The sequence below is a fragment of the Heteronotia binoei genome, chromosome 9 (genome assembly GCF_032191835.1).
Source record: "Heteronotia binoei isolate CCM8104 ecotype False Entrance Well chromosome 9, APGP_CSIRO_Hbin_v1, whole genome shotgun sequence".
In the NCBI taxonomy this organism is placed as follows: Eukaryota; Metazoa; Chordata; class Lepidosauria; order Squamata; family Gekkonidae; genus Heteronotia; species Heteronotia binoei.
The window spans coordinates 80,153,751-80,177,119 of NC_083231.1; positions in this window are offsets into that span (position 1 = coordinate 80,153,751).

Consider the following 23,369-nt stretch of genomic DNA (forward strand, 5'->3'; position numbering starts at 1 on the left):
AGATCTGAACAGATTAAAATAACATTGTTTTGACAGCAGATGCCACCACAGAGTTGGTTCATTCTCACTCCTCTTCTTCTAGGGATTGTTTCAACTCAAATCTACTGCTTCCTCAGATATTTTAAATCTTACTGCATTATGTGATTCAATTTTGCAGCAGTCAGAATGGACTTTTGGGTTTTTGGGTTTTTGTTTTTTGCAAACTACATACATTTTAGTAAGAAAGAATCTTTGCAGAACACCAGTCATGAATTTCTTTATTAATAAAGGGCCTTGGAGACAAATTGCCAAAAGAGAAAATATCCCGAAATTCAGAGAGGAGCACTGATGGTAAGTTAATATAATCTTATTTGGAATGCCCAATTTAGTCACTAGCCAACCCAAAGCTTGTTCAAAAAACATCTTGGAGCCAGATGTAAGCATAAATTGAATCATATAACATATAACCAGACTTGGTCTGGTTATTTATGACCATTGTCCCCCATTCATGTGTTATTTTCCAACACGGAAATGGAAAATTTGAGGTTCAGCTTCATGAATTTTCATATAATTTTTCACACTAAGCAGACTTGTTCTCTCTCCTACTGTCCTGGAATAGTTCAGGTCTCCTCCATATTTATCCATTTCTTTTGAACTCATGCATGTTCCTTAGAAGCTCACCTACTTATTGCCTGTACAAGCAACAAAAATATATTTCAGAAAAATCTTTATTGGCCCTTGGAATAGCTGCTGTAAAAGGCATAGAAGTGGAAGACAATTATTCTTATAAAGCATGGCTTTCAAAAAATATAGTAGTAAACCATATTTGTCAGAGTTAACAAAATCTATTCAAATGGATTCATTAAAACCACAGGCAAAGTACTAAATCAGCCTGTCCCCTTTTTTCTTTTTTTACGTCTTCTAAGCATGACTACTTTTGTTTACCATCAAATGAAATGAGATAGGCCTTTCCATATTAATGAATCAAGAATGAACTAAATTATATTTAAATATCAAACTCTAGTTTTATCATTCAACTGAGCATTTCACAATTTTATTATACTGCTTAAAGGCTGCCTGTGTACTGAGTATCATACACTATTTCAGTGTGGTATTTTTGTTTCATGAAGTCAAGATGAGATCATTCTAAGGACCTGTTTGCACACTTTGTCAAAACAGAAGTGGTTTATTCTCACCTTAACCTCTGTACTGTTTTATACTGCCTTGTTAGTGAGGTGTAAATCATGCTGCTCAACCTCTGCCCTACCCCAGATAACTTTTTGTAGTAGAACATTGTTGTGTATGTGTATATTTCACATATGTGTATATTTCACATATGTGGGTAGTTCCTGCCTGGCTCATTGGAGCTTTAAGGGCTGAGTTTGGGGACTAGGAACAATGGGAAGCAGGATCCAAACCTCTGCTTCCTTGGACCAATCACCAGCCCTCTGCTGGTTCAAATGATCCAATGACATTCTAGCATGGGAACTTTGGTGTGTATATAGTTGGCTCCATTGACCTAGTACTCCAGTCTTAGTCTGCTTATTACCATGCTGTAATCACAATAAAAAACTTTGATTTACCACTACCACTTCATGCATCGAACCCACTTTTTAACAAGCATATAGAAACTGGCTCTCACAGCTATTTCTGTTGGATGCTGTAATATTTTGGTCAGCTGTGGTATGAACCATCAATGTGGAAGGGGTATAGCGACTGGTAGGCAACACAAGTTTTTGTTCTATACCCATAGGAAGCTAATTATTAGGGCACAGGGTTACCAGCCCCCAGGTCCCAGCATGGGATCCCCCCATTCTTGGGGCTTCTCCCCATTGTGGATCAACAGGCTGGCAGGCAAAATTCCTCCAGTAAGCAGGGACATCACCATACAATGACATCACCTGGAAGTGATGTTATCATGTTGGGGATGTTGTGCGGGGAACATGCTTTTTTTTTTCTTGCAAACTCTATGGTTTAAGCTCAATTTAATCATATGGTTTAAGCTCAATTTAATCATACAGTTTACCAAAAAACCAAAGCATCCCCCACACAAAGTCCCTGACACAATGACTTCTGGGTGATGTCCCCACCCACCCTCAGAATATCAAATCCTCCTGTCAGATGGATGTGATGACCTGGCAAGCCTACTTGGGCAGTTAGATAAAGCAAGTGTCATGTTGAAGGAGTAGCCATTTGACACCTTGGGCGTTTTCGCACTGACCTTCAAGTGGCGCGACCACCCTCTTCACACCGGAGGATCTGCGCGGATTTCGCACAAGAAGTGCCGGAGCACCCAAAAGAGCCGGCGACTTCCGTCGCAAAAGCCGCTCAAACGTTTTCCTGCTTCTTGGCGGTTTCCGTTTGAGCGGGTTTCGCGACGGAAGTCGCCGGCTCTTTTGGGTGCTCCGGCGCTTCTTGTGCGAAATCCGCGCAGATCCTCCGGTGTGAAGAGGGTGGTCGCGCCACTTGAAGGTCAGTGCGAAAACGCCCCTTGTATCCAAATACTGATGGGACTATGGAGAGATAGCATGTGATCTGGAGAGCCCAACAATGGAGTAAAGGCTACAGGGCTGGGGAGGAACAAATAGATTGTTGGGCCAAGGCTCAGAACAATGTGTGGAAGCTAGTACATCTTTGCTGTTAAAGCTATTTCTATTGTCTGTGGTTATTCAAGAGCCAAGGAAATCCACTGTTTTCTGAGTATTACATTACATATTCCAGGACTGCCATGACTTTGGAAAAAGGGTCTGGAGTTTAGCCCTGCCTCAGATTAAGCCCCATTTGGCTTTTGCAGAAGAAAAGAGTAATGTTAATGCAAGGAAGGAAGGAAGGAAGGAAGGAAGGAAGGAGGGGAGTTAATTTATCATGACAGAAGACAAGGAATGTTATGTTTCTGGGAACCAAGTATCATGATGATTTCCATATCTTCTCTTGTGAAAAGATATATGTGTTTTAGATGTTTGGGAAGGGGTTATAGCTCAGCGGCAGAGCATCTGCTTGACATGCAGAAGCTGCCAGTTTCAATTCCTGGTATCTGCAGCTTAAAGGATCAGATGGTAGATGATGTGAAAGACCTTTACCTAAAAATCCTGGAGATCCACAGCCAATCTGAGTAGGCAATATTGATGTTGATAGAAAAACAGTTTGATTTAGTATAAGGCAGCTTTGTATATTTGTGTGTGATACTTAAGTCATATTGGTGAGAGATATGCCAACAAATGTCCCATTATGTTGTGTTGACTGTATTGACTCACTCTGAGTCCCAGTGAGAAAAGTGGACTATAAGTAACATACTTTTAAAAAAACAGACAAATTCCAGGTTACATCACTCTGGAGCATCTTACCACTTGGAGAAATAAGCATTCCTCGAGGCCTTCCATGTGAAGAAAACAATTACTCCTGATTTGATTTTGCTTCATGAAAAGTTTCATTACATCTATCCGTTATTATTATGTTTAATTAATTGTTCTGAGATTGTACAATAGCCAACATATCTTTGTTTACATTTTATACGAAGATATCAGTAAACATAGTGGAGATCATCTAGTCCATCTCTGCTTCCTTCCCTTTTCTAATCCCAACACTTGGCAGCCACCCTTCCATGAACAAAAAATTTACATGAAGGCTGCGTCTACCCATTGGCCCATGAGTGTATCATGCTCACATATTTTTTAAAAAAACAAAATACATTTTATCCTTTACCCCAAACAACTTTCTAATTAGACATGGAGAAAAATGTTAGCAAGTCTCCCAAAAGTCATTGGTCAATTACTATTGCCACAGGTCAAAACAGTTGTGGGGTTTTTTTTTGAGGGGGGGGGGTCAGTGAGGCCATACATGCAGTTACTAAAAGATAATTAATCATTATGACGATATTACTCCATGCTAATTCCCATCAAGTCAAAGTGAACATTTAATGCAGCTGAGGATTGCTTTTTCAAACAATAAAGCAAAACTTTTAACAACTGGGTTGATTTTTTATGGTGAACTTCGAAGTCTGCCAGGTTTTAATTATGACACTGACTTTCATAACAAAAGGACATCCTGTCTTTTGCATGAAGACTAGAAAGGTCAAATAAAAAAGGCACTTTGATTTTTTTTTGTTAAAAGGACAAAGTCATTCTAACATGTCCTTTGTTACAGGATTAATTAATTTAATGTGCTGTTTGTGCCAGGCACATTTAAAAACCAATAGCAAATAATGTGAAATTCCCAAGCGTAGGTTTTTTTATGTTTTCAGTTGTTCCAGAACTCAGAAACCATTTTCTATATCATGCTACTCACCACATCATGACCCTCCTTAATTGCATAAAAATCCATCCAGTTGTTCCACTCAAAGGTAAGTCATTTGCAAGCATCTGATTGAATTGTAATTAATGTCACATGTTCTATCTATGACCATCTCACACACACACACACACACACACTGATATTAGAATATGCAAAACCATAGGCTCTAACAGTAACACAAAGAACTAGGGTTGCCAAGTCCAATTCAAGAAATATTTGGGGACTTTGGGGGTGGAGCCAGGAGACATTGGGGGCAGAGCCAGGAGCAAGGGTGTGAACTCCATAATTGAACTCCAAGGAAGTTCTGACCATCACATTTAAAGGGACAGGACACCTTTTAAAATGCCTTCCTTCCGTAGGAAATAATGGATAGGGAAAACCTTCTTTTGGGGCCCCTAGCTTTGGACCCCTTGGTCCAATCATTTTGAAACTTGGGGGGTACTTTGGGGAGAGGCACTAGATGCTATAATGAAAATTTGGTGCTTCTACCTCAAAAAACAGGGTCCCCCAGAGCCCCGATACCCATGGATCAATTCCTCATTATTCCCTATGAGAATCGTACTCCATAGGGAATAATTGCCCTATAGACATCCCCTCCCGCCACTTTCTGATGACCCTAAAGTGAGGGGGGGGAGAGGGCCTTCAAACCTGAGGATTGGCAACCCTCTCACACACACACACACTTACTGGGTCTGGTTCCTCCACAACGACATCTGAAAAGAACAGGGGCTATGCTGCTCTCTCTCTCTCACCCACACCCACACACACTTAGTTGCTCTGAAATGAAACCAAAACAAACCAAGGGACTTGGTTGCAGACCTTTCCCAAGAAGTACTTCCTGCTCAACTTTAAAGTGACACACACACACATTTTGAAATGGACCTGTTTGCAGGTTTCTTAACCTGCCCAAGATCTAGAGCTGCATGGTGGCTGTGGGGGCGGGGCTTCCCCTGCCGGCCGGCTTGCTGGGGGCAGGAGGAAGCCTGTAAAACTGGGGGATCCCCCACTGGGACCTGGGGATTGGGAAGCCTATAAAGAACATACAATCTAAAAGTACACCAAGAAAATGGATATTTAACATTAAGTTCCAAGAAACAATGTTCAAAATAAGCTTCGGGGGGAAAGGGTTCCTGTAATTTCCTGGACTTGTATATTAGTGATGACTTAAGCCCCTTGGGTTCACCTCAACACTGGATACAAATATTTCCAAAACATCTCATTATTTCATGCTTAGAACTGGCCTCTGAAGGCCTCTTTCCCTCCTCAAAATTGTGTCCTGGCTATTGCTGCCTCTGTGAATTGTAGAGACTGATGACAGTGCCCAGGCAACAGGAATGCATGAAGAAAACCTGTTTCCCTCCCAGCCTCCTCCTCTTTCTTGTCTCATCCTTGGAACCTTGGGTATTGTTCTGCAGTGGCTGCAGTGTGCCTGGGAAACCTTGAGAAATGTTGTACTCCAAGGTGCCTGACATACACATGCCAGCAAGAAGAAGGGAGAGTAGGGAGTCCTTCTGTGGTTTAGATGCAATCCAATTCAAGCAAGAATTTGGGGCTGTAAAGCTAACTTTTGTATTGAAGGTCAGGATTATGAATAGCGAGGTTTTTATTGCAGGAACAGAAATTATGTGCTTCTACAATTATGTGCTGAATTTTTGTTGAATTTATGTTCCATATTCTGATGAACCAGGTCCACACTAGGGAAAATTCTCTGATTTTTCACCAAGCCACAGTGTAGGGGTGGGTAACAAAAATAAAGTATATTTGATCTACAGTACTGCTTGGTATCTTTGTTTATTTTATTCATGGTGTTCAGCCTTAACAAACTCCTGCTGACCATTGTGTTCCAGAAAGGTAAGGACTGGTGAAATTGCATCTATTTGTTCACTCCTAAATTTCCATTAACTATCAAATTTCTACTTGTGGTCTAATGCCCAAATCATGCTAAAAGACAAACAAGGTGATGCACTTGCATTTAGGAGGTACTGACATTGTGTTGAAATTAGGGTTGACCAAGGCTTTCTTTGTAGAAAAAGCCCAGCAGGAACTCATTTGCATATTGGGCCACACCCCCTGACACCAAGCCAGTCAGAATTGGGTTCTTGTGCTTTCCTGCTCAAAAAAAGCCCTGGGGTTGAAAGGTCTGTGTAGGAAAACACCTGGAGACTTTGAGGGTGGATCCAGGAAAGGGTGGGGTTTAGGGAGCAGCCTCAGCATAGTACAATGCCATAGAGTCCACCCTCCAAAACAGTCATTTTCTCCAGGGGAGCTAATCTCTGCCAGCTGGAGATCAAAGTTGTAAAAGTGGGAGACCTCCAGGCCCAACCTGGAGGCTGGCAACCCTAGTTGATATTTTGTATAATGTTACTAGTGATCTTTCTGTTATCATACTTCAGATGCTTAGTTTGGAGACAACAGCTTTAATTTAAATGTTGAAGATAGTTTGGTAGAACCATTTTGCTTGTCTTTCATTGTCTTTCAATCAAACATTGTCTTTCAATCAAATAATCAATCATTGTCTTTCAATCTGTAAAAAAGGTTCCAGAGGATATCCAGAAAATTACAGGCCAGTCAGTCTGACTTCAATACCAGGAAAGTTGTAAAAACCATTATCAAAGAGAGAATGAGTAGGCACATTGATGAACACGAGATATTGAGGAAGACTCATCATGGGTTCTGTAAGGGAAGATCTTGTCTCACTAACCTGTTAGAGTTCTTTGAGGGGGTGAACAAACTTGTGGACAAAAGGAACCCAATAGATGTTGTTTACTTTGACTTCCAGAAAGCTTTTGATAGTGCCTCATCAAAGGCTCCTTAGTAAGCTCGAGAGTCATGGAGTAAAAGGACAAGTCCTCTTGTGGATCAAAAACCGGCTAATTAATAGGAAGCAGAGAGTGAATATAAATGGGCAATTTTCACAGTAAAAGATGGTAAGCAGTGGGGTGCCGCAGGGCTTAGTACTTGGTCCCATGCTCTTTAACTTGTTCATTAATGATTTGGAGTTGGGAGTAAGCAGTGAAGTGGCTAAATTTGCAGATGACACTAAATTGTTCAGGGTGGTGAAAACCAGAGGATTGTGAGGCACTCCAAAGGGATCTGTTGAGGCTGGGTGAGTGGGCATCAACATGGCAGATGAGGTTCAATGCGGCCAAGTGCAAAGTAATGCACATTGGGGCCAAAAATCCTAGCTATAAATACAAGTTGATGGGGTATGAACTGGCAGAGAATGACCAAGAGAGAGATCTTGGGGTCGTGGTAGATAACTCACTGAAAATGTCAAGACAGTGTGCGATTGCAATAAAAAAAGGTCAATGCCATGCTGGGAATTATTAGGAAGGGAATTGAAAACAAATCAGCCAGTATCATAATGCCCCTGTATAAATCGATGGTGCAGACTCATTTGGAGTACTGTGTACAATTCTGGTCACCACACCTCAAAAAAGATATCATAGCAGAAAAGGGCAACTAGAATGACTAAAGGGTAGGAACACTTTTCCTATGAAGAAAGATTAAAACTCTTGGGGCTCTTTAGCTTGGAGAAACGTCAACTGCAGGGTGACAGTACAGAGGTTTACAAAATTATGTATGGAATAGAGAAGGTAGAGAAAGAAGTACTTTTCTCCCTCTCTCACAATACAAGAACTCATGGTTCTTGCTGAGCAATTGTGTTAGAACTGATAAAAGGAAGTACTTCTTCACTCAAAGGGTGATTAACATGTGGAATTCACTGCTACAGGAGGTGGTGGTGGCTACAAGCATAGACAGCTTCAAGAGGGGAATGGGTAAGCATATGGAGCAGAAGTCCATCAGTGGCTATTAGCCACAGTTTATTGTTGGAACTCTCTGTCTGGGGCATTGGTGGTCTGTATTCTTGTGCTTGCGGGGGGGGAGGGGGCACAGTGGAAGGGCTTCTAGCCCCACTGGTGGACCTCTTGATGGCACTTTTTTTTTGCCACTGTGTGACACAGAGTGTTGGACTGGATGGGCCATTGGCCTGATTCAACACGGCTTCTCTTATGTTCTTATGTAACAGGACTAGAAAAGGTACTATATATATATTGTCACCCAACAAGACATACTCAGCCTTCTTAGGACAGTTTTCAGATAACCCATGAGTGATTACAGGACTTGTAATTGATGGTGCATACTGCCTGTATGTTTGTTCCACTGGGGCAAACAGCAGATCTGTAGAACTGGTTTTCACTGAGAAAACAGCACAGGAAAAGAGTGTTAATTGTGCAGGCTCTTATCTAGGAGAACCGGGTTTGATTCCCCACTCCTCCACTTGCAGCTACTGAAATGGTCTTGGGTCAACCATAGCTCTCGTAAGAATTGTCCTTGATAGGGCAACTGCTGTAAGAGCTCTCTCAGCCCCACCTACTTCACAGGGTGCCTGTTGGGTGGGAGGAAGGTAAAGGAGATTGTGACCTCTCTGAAACTCTGAGATTCAGCGTATAGGACAAAATATAAATCCAATATCATCATCTTCTTCTTCTTCTTTGTTCCCTGCAGCATCTGCCCCAACTGAATAGGGGACCCAGGTCTCTCTCGGCTTGGCTTCGCGAACGAAGATTTAAGAAGGGTGCAATAGTCCACGTCTGCTGCAGGCTCGCTGGTGGCTGACAAGACCAATGCGGGACAGGCAGGTCCGGCCACAGTGGCTGCAGGGAAAAGTCTGATTTAGGGTTGGTGCTGTAGCAGTGCGATTCTTCCTCAATCTCCTTTTGTCCTCAAGACCAGCTATGCGTGCGTTCTCAAAGGAAGAGACAGCCTGGTGGAGGGTGTGTCTCCATGCTTTGCGATCTGAGGCTAGGTCAGACCACTGGTGATGGTTGATGCGACAGGTGCCAAGGGATTTCTTCAAGGAGTCCTTGTACCTCTTCTTTGGTGCCCCTCTATTTCGATGGCCGGTGGAGAGTTCGCCATACAGGGCAATCTTGGGAAGGCGGTGGTTTTCCATCCTAGAAATATGCCCTGCCCAGCGCAGCTGCGTCTTCAGCAGCAGTGCCTCGATACCTCCGCCCGCTTGAGGACTTCAGTGTTGGTCACAAAGCCACTCCAGTGGATGTTGAGGATGGTGCGAAGGCAGCGCTGATGAAAGCGCTCGAGGAGTCGCAGGTGATGACGGTATAAAACCCATGATTCAGAGCCGTAGATGAGGGTTGTCATCACAACCGCTTTGTAAACATTGATCTTTGTGCCTTTTTTCAGATGCTTGTTGCTCCACACTCTTTTGTGCAGTCGGCCAAAGGCACGGTTTGCCTTTGCCAGCCTGTTGTCAATCTCCTTGTCGATCTTGGCATCTGAGGAGATGATGCACCCCAGGTAGCTGAACTGCTGGACTGTCTTCAGAACTGATTCACCCACAGTGATGCAGGGAGGGTGATAATCTTCCTGGGGTGCAGGCTGGTGGAGAACTTCTGTCTTCTTCAGACTAACTTCTAGGCCGAATAGCTTGGCAGCCTCTGCAAAGCAGGACGTCATATGCTGCAGAGCTGATACCGAGTGGGAGACGAGTGCAGCATCATCAGCAAACAGTAGCTCTCGGATGAGTTTTCCTCCAGGTGGTAGGTGTTACATTAACGAGCTCTATCTGCCCGGGTTTGATGTTAGAGTTTTCCTTCTCTTAGGCTGGCGAGGTTGGTGGGCCCAGCCTGCCCATCCGGTTATACCGCCGGACAATTCGGTCGCACCATGACGTAGCAAACTCTGTGAAAAACGGGGGGGACCAGCGAGAAGGTGTTGCTATGGATGCAGTAATGCAGGAGAGGCCATTGCAGTGACCATCTGCCAGGCATAGCCAGACAGTGACCACGCGGCGTTCACTACACCGGGAGAGGAGAGGCTATGTATTGCGCATACACTTTCCCGGGGGGGGGGTAGGATACCCAGAGGGAGCCCACCCACCCCTGCACCCCCCTAGGGACCCAGGTAACAGCTCTCAAAAAACAATTGGGAATTCCAAACAGGAAAGTCACAGCATTTTGTTTAGTTTGGTCTTCTGCATCTGGGAAGCAAGTTCATTCCCATCAAGATCACTTTTAAAAGAACAGAAAGAGAGTCCATCATTTCTTTTCAGATGGTTTTGCCTGTTGCTACATCTGTTCCCCCAAAAAACCTCTTCCAGCATGGAATTTGGATTGAATTTGTGCACTGCAAATCAAGCTGATGTAGCAAAATCCAGACATTCTCCAAAAGACTTGCTCTCCACCCAGGTCCTTTTGTTTTTGTTCAAGCACATATTTTGAATTTCTTAAAAAGCAGTAGCAGCTGTACTAATTGCTACCACAGAGGCCTATTCAGATTTCAGTGGCTGGCATTTAAATTGGAACATATTCATTCTGAACCAACCACACCTTAATCTGCTTTAAGTCCTGGCTCTCATATGACATTTAACTTAAATACATAGCGAGTGGAATTCTGAGCACTGCCATAATAAATAATAGCTCACAGTTGTAACAACAACAACAACAATAATAATAATAATAAACTCTGAATTTTTATAGATTCAAGTGGATAGTTATGTTGGTCTGAAGCAGCAGAACAAAGTTTAAATCTTAAATCTTTAAGACCAACAAAGTTTTATTCAAGGTATAAACTTTCATATGCATGCACAATTGTGCAGATACAATTCAATAGAAATTATCAGTCCATACATATAGGTAGTGGGTAAGAGCAGTAAAGTACCATACAGCATAATAAAGATATTTAACAGATTTAAGGACCAAAAGGGAATAACAAGCTTAGCTTATATGATCACCATTTGTTAGGGTTTAATTCTGGGAGAAAACATAGTGAAGGAAACAAAAATGTCAAAATTGGAGAAAATAATTCATTAAAATTAATCTTTTGTAGAAAATCATTCATTAAAATTATTTTGCAAATGAGACTTATAATTTATGTACTGGTGTTTCAATGCTGGTTTATTGTGAATGGTTTTTTTAGCAGTATTCTGTGTGGTCAAGGTCATGTAGTATTTTTGTTTCCTAAGAGCATGCTGAAATTGGCTAATAAATGATATATTTTATTGTGATAAAAATCTGTCTTTTCCCATTGAACACGGCTACTGCTTGGACATCCCAAACATTATGAGAAATGCAGCAGTAGGTCTACCACGCTGAATGACATTATCAGAATTTTGACCCCCCTCCAGACAAGACATCCCACATATGTGATGAGTCCCTTAGTGGTACTGGTAAGGAGCAGGTTGCTTCACTCAACATCTTCAGTGCTGACAGCCACAGCCCCTTAGACCTCCAATCAGCAAATTTTTAAAGCATCTTTTACAGACAATGCTGGAGCCCCACCTTCCCTAATGAAATCAGAAAATGGCTCAGGGGGCTCCCTTGGATGCTTTAGCTTCCCAGTTCCCACCATTTCATGAAATGTGGGCATGAAGACATTTGCTTGCTACCCCCAGTCCGGATTAAATGGAATTAAAGCAAGTTGAAACAGAAGGCTGAAAATGAATGAATGAATTTCACACTTGAATTTCATCTGTATCTAATTCATAGGTACTCATGTTCTGTGATCTCATTTAATTCTTTTAATCTTGTTCCCAACCCAGAATTTTTTCAGTAGGGGGGGATATGTATAAAAACCAGATGAATCACAAGAACTGGGAAGACTGAAGATGTGGCATTTGATGATCAACATTGGTTGTGTTGCAATTATATCCCTTTTATTAAGGACAGAAGAGGCAAAACTGCAATATGCAATACTCTGATAACTTAAACTCCTATATATTTTACATTTATAGGACAGGTATTGTCAGCCTGTTGGATTCCTCATCCTGCTAATTATACAATGTGTGCTGGAGAGACTTGTTTGTTAATTGAACCTAAAACCCTGGTCTTGTAAAACAGGCCTCTTTAGCTGACAAGAACAGACAAGGCCTGATGAAATCATATAGCCTATGTCTATCCATCCATTGTTGCCATTAAGGAAGCCTGGTCTCTGTTTCCTATTGTGAACTTGGAAGCAAGCAATTGTGGCTTTTGAAAGTAAAGGGCTGTGGGAAAGTAAAGGATGCAAAGAGCCTTTTGCTGCTTTATAAAGTCTGATATCCATAGAAACAGACAGTATAGAAAGAATCAACAAGATAAAATATGCTGTTTTAAAAACCTGCTTCCTTGTCTTTTAGAAGCTTATTAATCTCCACAGACATCCGTTCTCATTGATGATCAGTTTTTACCCTGGCTGTGTCAAGCCCTAATGATCTCCAAAAGCTGATGAGAGAGAATGACAATTAAATTGTAATAATCAGCGCTGGGATCTTCATAGTTGTACAAGGTGATCTTAAATACATGATGAATTACCATAAAGATGAAATTTACAAGGAGACTGGAGACTAATTTGAGATTCTAACCTCCTACCTGTGAATCCAGCACAGCTGTTTAATTCATATAATTATTACTGAATGCAATGTTTACTGAACTAAACATCTTCATATAATTTTAGGCTTTGTGTCTTTTCTGACCCACTTACATGAAAATTTGTAAGGCCTTAAAAGAATATTTTTGATTCTTCTCTGTTTTAAATAAATTAAGATGGTTGTTGGATTTTTTTGCTTTGGGTCTAATGTCTAAAGTACAGCTTTAGAAAAAAAGCTAACAAAATATTTTCACTTTATATGAACTCTTGACTTTTTGCTTTTTGAAAATAGCTTTAAAAGGACAAGGATTTTTTTTTCTAGTTGCACGGAGTACTCAGATTAAAAAAAATAAATAAAGGAACAGCAAAAGAAGTTTCCTTCCATTTCTATTAAATGATCTTAATTGCAGTTCATAATTAAATGACAGCTAAGATTCCATTTAAAAGAATATTGGACCATTAAGAAAAAATATAGTCCTCCTACAAAACAGAAGATTTTTTTTTTTTCCTAGACAGGCTTTTAAAAAGAAATCAATTGAAACACAAAAAATTTACAGAGAAGGTGGGCCAGATGAGGATCTTACAGATGTGTATTGGTTTTCTGTTTCCTGCATGAACCTTTCACTGCCTGAACACACAACTGTATGTGTTGGGGAAAGAAGATCGTTATTGTTCCCCCTGTGCATGTGCACTACATTCCCACACTAGCCCTGAAAGAATCAGGTCCAAAATCTCAAATCATTGAATCAGTCCCAAAGCTAATTTGAAAACAAACAAACTTTTTAGCAATTCTGGCAAAATGAAATCACTGTAAAGTATAATCTTGCCATTTCTTTTTGCCATGTAGATGTGTTTGCAATGAATGCAAGCTATTCCTTTAGAATGAAATCAACCCACTAGCTGTTATTTAGTGTAGGTTTTATTTACATTCATTTAAGAGAAATATAGACAAGTTTCTTAACACTGCTCATTCATTTTCCATTGAAGAGTACATTTGTGTTTCCAGAGAAATGTACTTTTCCTTAGTTAGTTTCCTTCGCTTTCAGGACTTAGGAGCAACCTTTTAATAAAGAACAACAAATTCTGTGCCAATCATACCACATTAAAAATTAGGAATTTTTATCTTGCCTGATTTTAAAAAACAAATCACTTTAAACACATAAAGCATGAATGATTAGTGATTGGTTTTGGTTGCACTGAAAGAGTTTACAACCTAGTAAGGCACTTTGATGAATATAGCAACATCCAAATGAGTAACACGAGCCAGACATAAAGTGCAAGCAATTAGTCTTCACTAAAAGTGTTTAACCTATGACCCTTTTTGATCCTCAGCTTTGAGCCTTGGGCTTTGTGAAATAACAGTAGTCTTTGGCAGGCACACCTGCAATGCAGGAGGTGCCACATTCCCTTGCTAACTAGCACAGCATAGTTTGCAAAAGGGCGTAAATCACTATGACAATTGAGCAAACACTTCTCACCTCCAAAAAATGTCCTTCATGCAGGACACCTAGTGCAACACATTAATTTCCCTTCCAATTTTTCTAGTTTCAAAAATACATGAAAAGAAGCAGGGTCACTCTGGATCATGTGATCAATATTTATATGTAATGTTACTCTACAGCTGTTATCTCTGTAGAAGTACATATGCAAAGAATATGTGTCTAATCATGACCCCAGCAACTGAATGCCGAAATCATATCATGCCCAAAGACAAAAGACTAACCAGTTTGATCAGGGAACAAATCTCCTTCACAACCCAGGATATTAATGTGAAGATAATGGGTGCAAGGAAAGCAATGGCTGCAACCTCACATAGCCAATTTCTTACAGCAAAATAAATAAATAAATAAATAAATAAAACCAGATCCTTTGTAGAGGAGAAGAAACCCTTCACGCACATAACAGTCATGTTATAACTACAAGCCACAGAAGTAGTAATTGATTGGGGATTCTGTATGTAAAGACACGCTGAAGAGCAAGGACCTAGTTGAGAACCACAGGGTAACAGCTGAGGAAAATTGGATGAACCTAAGTGAGATGTTTACCAGAAATAGATAGCCACAGGCAGGAAGAAAAGTTTCTTCATTTAGGCAAGATGTCAAGCTGTATTAAGAAACGAGTGGGGAGTATAATGTATCTGTAAGGGACAATTAGGACAATAGATCTAAGTAAATGCTTACCATATTGCATGAGGTGTCACCATGGATGGATCTAAAGTTAGTGAAAATAAGAATGGAATGATTAGACAAATAGCATCAGACCATCTTTTTTTTAAAAAAACCCTTCTGTGCTCTGATCTCATTGGCTAGGTAGCTCCCTTTTAAAATGGCTCAAACTAGCTCCACTGATCAAAGTGACCTACTCTTCAAACCTAAACATATTTATTTAAAAGCAAGTGCATGCTGTTTCAATGACAGTTACTTGCAAGCAATTTTTTTGAGGCAGGCATTTTTTAGTCAGCAGGACCATGGCTCAGAGGCAGAACACACTTGCATGCTGAAGGTCTCCAGATAAAAGACTGAAAAAGATCTCTTAGGGTGCGGTCACACTCACCATTAAATCCATCTGCAATGCGCCTGTATTATAATCCGCACAACCAATTTTCCGATCAGACAACAGCCAGGCTCCTGTTCTATCCCATGTGGGTCCCGTCACTGGTCGATCAGATTGCTCTACCGGACCTCGTTTCATGAGACATCAATCTGCATTAGCGCAGGTGCAGTGATGCCCGCTATCTGCAGCGCGTCACTTTTAAATGGGTCAGATCACTAAAGTTTTGATAGTCTGTTGGCACTACTTTTCCAGCACGAGCACTACGCGTGCAGAAAAGAACCCAGGAATTCAAATCGGCTCACATCTAGTTCACATCTACTTTCAAAAGTGATTTTTGTTTCCGGACATAAGGGCGGGTAAACGATTTATTGAGCCAACATTCGTTCGCTCATTCACTGGTGCAGTGATATCACTTGCAGGGGCTTTGGGAGGGAAGCGGTGGTGCGCTTCCAACGAGTCGCCAACGATGGAGCGTTCAAATAGAGAAACTCTGCTCAGGAACCATCAGAAGAATTTTGTTCCTGATTTAAAGCAGTATCAAATTAGTCCGCACCCCAGTCGTCTCAACGCGGGACTTGAACGAGCTAACCACCATTCGCAGATGCTGATGTTTGGACAACCGCTTAAAATCCGACATGCTTCCGGACTCCACTCATGCTCGTAGCGGGATTTTATGAACGTCTGACCTCACCCTTACTGTCTGAGACCCTGGAGAGCCACTGCCAATCAAAATAGATATCACTAAGCTAGATAGATCACCTTCAGATGTTGATATGTACAAATCAGCTTTCATCCCAATCCTGATTTAATTAGAAACAAGTCCCATTAAATGCAATGAAAGTGACTTTCAAGCAAAAGCTTATTTTCTTAAATTTTCTCTTTTAAATACCTCTGGACATTATAATGGCTTTCTCCCCTCATAAAAACCTGTGACATTTTTGTGCATCAGAAACATTTTAGAGGAAATTTTGCTGATGTCAGTGTTAAACTATACAAGTGACTGTAAGAATGCTGCATTGATTTTGATAAACTCAGACTGGAGTGCATAGGATTTTGATAAACTCAGGCTGTGTAGGATTGCAATGTTAGTGGCATAAAGAAGCAGAGAGAATTGGCATGTATAAGAAAGTGCTGGCCATTGCCACTTCTTTTGAGACTGAGTCCATGAGTCACATTGGAACAGCAGGAGAAATCTTCAGACTTGCATCTTGTTGGATTGATGTTGTCAGAATCCTAGACCTTTTCCAGGGGTGCTTGCTAGTGCACCCTGGCACAGCAGCCCTGTGTGAGATGGAAACGTACAGCAATAGCTCCTTTAATGCTGTGGTCATGTTTCTCAAAGAGTGCTAAGTGAGACCGCTGCTTCTAAAGGAGGCATTGATCATTCTGCTTCTAAAGGAGGCATGTTCACAGCATTGCTATTTCTTAATATGAACTGACAATTGAAGAATGTGGCAACCAACAGCTGATTGCCTCTGTTGAGCTTTTTTTGCTGGAACATCCCAGAAAGTCACTTCAGGTCATTTTCCTTGTCAAGGCTGTAGCTGACTTCTCTACCAAGTCCAGGAAGGGGATCCCCTGGTTTTTCAGGCTCCTCTCCTCTGCCGGCCAACTGGCAGTGGGGGAAGCCCTGCCCCAACAGTCACCATGTGCCCTCAAACCTCAACAGGTTTAGAAAAGGCTTGCAACTGTTTGTGTTTCTGAATGTGTTTGTGCCTTTAAATCTTGGCAGGAAAGCTGCAGGGGGTGGGATGAGCAGGAACAGCCACGTTGCTCTGAGTCCCTCTGTTTGTTTGGAGGAAAACTCCACCCCCTAGGCTGTTCTATTAATTTTCTATTAGTCTGAAGAAGTTGGTTGAAATACAGCAGATGGTTATAGTCAGCAATGAGAGTAAATTGCCCCAGTGAGACCACAAAAGTGTCTGTTTGCTAACTGTATTTTGGCTGCTTTGTGTGAGTGTGTGTGTTCACTTTAATTTTGTGGAAGTTTAGCTACTAAGGGGTGAGAAATGAAGACTGTATTTTGGGAAACTACACTGCTGTATTTTTATTTATTTATTTTGGGAAATGGGAAGATCTCCTGGCTTCACTCCAAAAGTCTCCAGCACCATCCCCAATGTCCCCAGATATTTTCTAAGTTGGACCTGGCAACCCTAGCCTCACAGCTTGTACAGGGTCCCTGTTACAAGCTGTGCAGGCCTTTTACAGAGCTCTGACTTAATTGGGAAGTAGCCCTTTCACTCAGAGTGGTGAAGTATCATTTCCAGTTGGGTCACGTATCTTGCAGAACCACCACTCAGTTGCTGTTCAGGATAAAGGGTATCGTAATGCAACTGCTTTATTTGAGGTATTATATGATTCAGACATGTTGCAGTAATGCCAATCCACAGGAGAAATTTCAATCCCAAACAGAAAGATCTTTTCCTAGATCTATAGTTTGCTTCTCTCTATGGTGCTTATCAGTAAACACGCTACCTGTGCAGGTTAACATCATTGCCTGGGATGAATCACATGTACACATCACAGAAAAGGGGATCATTTTTTAAGGTTGTAATATTATTGCAGTAGGGATGCAAGGCTTGGCCTGGGGATTGGCAGGAGTCCTGCAGGTCTTCATTTACCGGATACCCTTCAAGCATCAGGACTGGGCTGGAAAAAAATAATGGGAAAACAGGCACCAATTGCAGTCCAGGAGGCAAAACTCTAAAAGAGAGTATATAGGGTCCTGCACAGAGAGGGAGGGTATTCACTTAGGGCTGCCAATCCCCAGTTGGGGGCAGGAGATCCTCTGGTTTGGAAACTGGAATGCAAGGGGGGCAAGGGTGCTGCTTCATTGGTAGGAAAAAGGTGCTTTTTATACTTGAACGAAGTAACAGTCTGAACCTATTTATTTATTTATTTTAGTATATTTATATTCCACCTTTTCCCATGACCGGATCAGGGCAGATTATAAACACAATAAAATGGTTAAAAACTCAATAATAAAACAATCAAGCAAACATATCAGGATAAAATACAGCATAGGTGGTGCAGGCACACTTTGCATATTAAAATGGATGTCAAAATTGTTGGCCCAAAATCCAATAGTCGAGATGGTAAGTCAATAGGTCAGTGTAGGGGAGGCCAATAGATGGTGTAACAATGAAGTGAGGAAGCCCACTTGCCTCTACCAAAAGCCTGGTGGAACCAACCTATATATCTGATTGTTTACCTATGATTCTTTAGTTCTAGCAAGACCTGGTCTTGCCTGATACAGCTTTATTACTGAATAAAAGTTTCTATGACTAAACAAAACATAGAGCTCATCATTAATGAAGACTATGCAGTACTTGACAATGATGAGAACTCCTGTCAGAGTTCAATCATGCTTGTCACAACCTGTCTCCTCGCTCCACCACCAAAGTCTCCTCGTTCCATCCCAAAAGTCCCCTGATATTTCCTGAGTTGGACCTGGCAACCCTATATTCAGTTCCTGAATCTAAGCAGTAGTGAGGCTGTTTTTGGAAGGAGCTGATCTCTTGCATCGTGGTGGGGCCTACTGCGATCACGTACAGGAATAGGAACCAAGTTGTGTTACGTTGTGTTAGGGAGCTTTATTGCTTTCCAGCTGGTTTCTTTCTTTTGTGAGTTTTGCCCTGTGCAGTTTTAGCATCCCTATGGTGCCCCATTTTTATAGCTCTCCCCCCTTTACTTAACTGTTTACTTTACTTACTTACTTTACTTACTTACTTTACTTAGCTATAAGGGCTCTGCGGGATTTGTCGGCGTTCCGCAGGGCGTTCCGCAGGGCCTGTAAGACTGAACTGTTTAAACAGGCTTTTGTGGTTGATTGAAAATGGGCTGCCACCGGACATCCTACAGAATGCTGGCGATCATAGTCAGAAGTCAATACCACCTAGATTGGACTAAGACAGCGCTAATAGTTTTAAAATTGATAAGTAAATTATGGTTTTATATGTTTTATTGAATTGATTGTTTTTATGATGTTGTAAGCCGCCCTGAGTCTGCTTGCAGAGAGGGCGGGATATAAATGTAAAGTAATAAATAAATAAAAAAATAAAATTGTATTTGTTTAATAAACTATTTCTCATTCACTCTGCCTGGGTTCTTCACATGGCCTATTCAGTCATAAATCTGGGGATGTCCTGACTGAAAAGGGACTTGCCTGGGGGCAAGAAGGATGTCCCAAGCTTTCTCTAGTAAAGCCCTAGAACAAGAGTGGAGGCAGGCAGTTAAGGCACTTGCCAGCTCCGGGGCTGAAGGGGGCAGGATGGAAAGGGTGGGGGAGGTGAGGTCTCTGGCAGGAACATCCCATCTTTGGCAAACAGCCCCATCCCCTTTTCACAACACTGGTGTTAGCTGTTAGAACAGATATAGGTTTCCAAATTGTTCCTTTATTTAAATAAAATGTGCTGTTTCACTGTAAGAGATCTTACTCAAGTAAACTTATCTGCAGTTCTAATGTGATGCATTAACATTCATTCAGCTGTTATGTAAACCTCTTTGATATGGCTTTAGACATACGGCACAAAAGAAGAGTCCTGCTGGATCAGACCTAGAGTTGCCAGCCTCCAGATGGATCCTGGAGATCTCCAACTGATCTCCAGTGAGTTGTTACCTATGAATTCAAGTATTTTGAGAGAGGAGAAAAACATTATATTACAGTGTATTGATGTTTACTCATCATTGAAACCAATTGGAAAGAAGAAATACCTGGAATAGGTGACCTACATTTGTCTCATTATCATGAACTGATATGCAAAAGACAGGACTCCACCTCATGGTTTCCTGAGGAATGCATTACATGTGGCTAAACCAATGTCAAATAGTGTATATTAGCTACTTTACTGGCAGCCAAGAGACTCTACAGGATTTATCAGGATTGCCTCAGGACTTGCTGGAGAGACAATGTTTCTACACAGTTTTAGTAGCCTCAATGTACAATAGCAATTATCTTCCCTACAGGGAAATTTAATCAAGCAGAAAGTCTTAACGGACCCCTGCATGAAGCACATAATTACCTATACCTGTTAGAGATTAGTTCCAACTAATAAAGCAATAACACAGGTCTCCAGTTGATCATTGTTTGACTTTAAAGTATCTAACAAGAAAAATTACTTTTAAATAGCAAGGGAAAAGGTGATTTACAGTCATCTGAAAGAATATACCTAGAAGCAAGAAAGTAGGCTAAGTATTCAGTATAATTCCTTCCTGTGCTTTAGGAGCAGCAAATATATTAAGAAACATCTGGACCTTTACACAAGTCTGCTTTTTTTAGATTACAGGTAGCAGGAATTTAGAAAGAACTTTGGGCCTTTTCGGGGGGGGGGAAGCAGGTTATAAATGCTTGTGGTTGTGCTTTACTTCCTCTGCCTAAGAAAGCTGCTGTTATATTAGACTAAATTCATCTAATTGGATTTGGCAGCTGCCTACGTTAGGGTACCTTCACATATTTGTGGGTTGGGACAAGTGCATGAGGCATGTTACATAAGAGGCCTGATCTAGCCATACTGATTTCAATTGAGGCTAAAGTTATTGTGGCCCATTGATAGCAATGGGATTTGAGTTAGTCACTAACTATTCCATTGTTTTCAAGGTTAACTTAAACTGAATCAGAGTCAAGGACTGCACTTGGTCATCATTCATTCATTCATTTATTCATTCATTTATTTTCAATTTATAGCCTGCCCTTTCCCAAATGAGCTCTGAGTGGGTAACAACAGTCAATAATACAAGGTGAAAATCAGATACATATAATAAAACAATATACAATCTAAAAGCAATACAACAGTCTTAAAAACAAACTCCAATTCTGCAGTTGGTGGTATCAGTTGCCTCCACTCCTTCCATACATCCCCCAGCTGGTATAAGACAAATGGGTCAATTATGGAACAATTTGGACTGTCAGCATTATCTAAATGATAAACACAGCACTATCTGTATTGTAAAGTAAGTTCAGCCAACTCTGAATCAACCAAGAACACTTTATTGCAAGAAGAACCATTCACAAACAGCACAGGCGCTTCACTTATTATATACACTCTGGCCATGATTAAACACCCCCCCTTTAGATGACTGCAGTAACTCCTATTGGCTCACTCCAGAATTCTTCATTTGCATCTCTTTGTTACAAGTAGTTACCGTACATGTCTAGCATCCTGATTGGCCAGTTCTTGCAGGCTTCAGGATCCTGGTTTGCAAAGAGTGCCTGTCTCAAGCTCAGACAACAAGACCTCAGTATAACACAATACAAAACAATCTGAACTCTGCTATACATGTCTGATGTGTCATAAAAGTGCATGCATAAGTATATGCATTTCCTAGGCACTAGGCTTCTAAAGATAAATTATGTCAATCCATTATTTGTGCAAAACAACAAATACATGGATTGCAAACTGCATGACAAATTAGAGGGAAATAATTCTGCTTGTATCAATTTCCCAAAGATCTATGTCTTCAAAACCTACTTCTATAGACTTAACCTACATTGTTGTTGTTGTTCAGTTGCACAGTCAAGTCGAACTCTTTGTGACACCATCCAAGCCATACTTAAAGGCATAGTGTACATTCAGACTAATTCTTTGTTACATCTATTTCGGGACTGGCAGTTCAGCCTGCATGGTGAAACAGTGGCGTGGATTCCATGAGAAATGTCTGCTAATGGAAGGAATGGGGCTTCCCACTTCCCTCCTCCCACATCGGGTCAAAATGCTTCTCCTGAGGAACAGGGGACCCCAGGAACAGTCTCTCTGTGTGTGGCGCCATCAAGTCACTTATGACTTATAATGACCCTATGAATTAATGTCCTCCAAAATGTCCTATTGTTAATAGCCTTGCTCAGGTCTTGCAAAATGAAGGCTGCAGTTTCCTTTACAGAATCAATCCATCTCAAGTTGTGTCTTCCACTTTTCCTAGTGTTATTGTCTTTTTCAGTGACTCTTTTCTCATAATATTGCCAAAGTAGAATAGCCTCAGTTTAGTCATTTTAGCTTCTAGGGAGAATTCAGGCTTAATTTGATCTAAAACCTCCTTATCTGTCATTTTGATAGTCCATGATGTCCATAAAACTCTCCTCCAACACCACATTTCAAAGGAATAACCTATCTTCCTGTCAGCTTTCTTCATTGTCCAACTTTCACAACTACACATAGACACCAGACACCAGACACCAGGAACCACAGGAGGAGTGTGGCAGAAGACTTTGCTACCACTTCTCAACTGGTAGCTATTTGATGTGTCTCAGAAACATTGTAGAATGGGGTAAGTGTGAGGGTGGAACAGGTGGCAGTTGTGTGTGTCTGATCTTGACTTTTTGATCCTCCTGGGGGAAGTGCCTATGTCGGCGCAGATCACCTGTCTGAATGCAGTCAGTGCGTTCACACTTGGCCACACAACTGTTACTTCAAAACCACACATAGTAATGAGGTAATTATCTTGGATTTGGTTGCCAGCAACACATCTTTACACTTAGGGATCTTTTCTAGGTCCTTCTTGGCTGCCCTTCCCAGTCTCACTCTCCTTGTTTCTAGCTTTCAGTCTCCCTTTTGGTTGATGATGAAGCCAAGGAACTGAAAATCTTGAACAATTTTAATTTATTGATTAATAACTTTAAAGCTGTATAATTCAGTAGTCTTTACTTTTGTCCTCTTGATGTTCAGCAGTAATCTTGCTTTAGGGATGTGCATTCAGCTCAGCTGAACCCCCCATAAACCTGTATAGTGCCTATACAGAATTTTACAGGCTTCCCAGAAGCGGAGTCAGATCTGATTCAGCTTCCCAATTAGATATTGCCTTTAGGATCCAAATCTATTTGGCTTCTATATGGTGATACAAATGATAGGCAGAAACATCTGGCTTCCCTAAGTCCTTCCTTCTCCTTTCACCCCACTTGAAAGTGGGGTGAAGGAAGGGGGGGGGGGGTGAAAGGCTCCCTGGCATTTCTGCCTGACAGCACAGCTGGCACACTGGCTCCACCGCCAGGCAGAAATGCCTGGGAGTCTTTCAACCTCCCCTTTCCCTTCAGCCTGCTTGGAAGCTCCACTGTCGGGCAGAAAATCTGGCCTACTTTTAACTCCCCCCATCCCTTCTACCCAATTGGAAGCAGGGTAAAGGAAAGGGGAGAATTTGAAAGATTCCCTGGTGTTTCTGCTTGGCAGCAGGGCTGGCACACTGGTCCC